Genomic DNA, 640 nt, shown 5'->3' on the forward strand with positions numbered 1-640 from the left:
ACCACTAGACCATTCAGGTATCACCTAAATCAAATCCGTTATGATTATACAGTGGAAGTGAGAAATAGATTTAAGGGCCTAGATCTGATAGATAGAGTGCCTGATGAACTATGGACTGAGGTTCGTGACATTGTACAGGAGACAGGGATCAAGACCATCCCCATGGAAAAGAAATGCAAAAAAGCAAAATGGCTGTCTGGGGAGGCCTTACAAATAGCTGTGAAAAGAGGAGAAGTGAAGGGCAAAGGAGAAAAGGAAAGATATAAACATCTGAATGCAGAGTTCCAAAGAATAGCAAGAAGAGATAAGAAAGCCTTCTTCGGCGATCAATGCAAAGAAATAGAGGAAAACAACAGAATGGGAAAGACTACAGATCTCTTCAAGAAAATCAGAGATACCATGAGCTCGATAAAGGACAGAAATGGTATGGACCTAATAGAAGCAGAAGATATTAAGAAGAGATGGCAAGAATACACAGAAGAACTGTACAAAAAAGATCTTCACGACCCAGATAATCATGATGGTGTGATCACTGACCTAGAGCCAGACATCCTGGAATGTAAAGTCAAGTGGGCCTTAGAAAGCATCACTACGAACAAAGCTAGTGGAGGTGATGGAATTCCAGTTGAGCTATTCCAAA

The sequence above is a fragment of the Bison bison genome, unplaced genomic scaffold, assembly GCF_000754665.1.
Source record: "Bison bison bison isolate TAMUID 2011002044 unplaced genomic scaffold, Bison_UMD1.0 scf7180017864482, whole genome shotgun sequence".
NCBI lineage: Eukaryota > Metazoa > Chordata > Mammalia > Artiodactyla > Bovidae > Bison > Bison bison.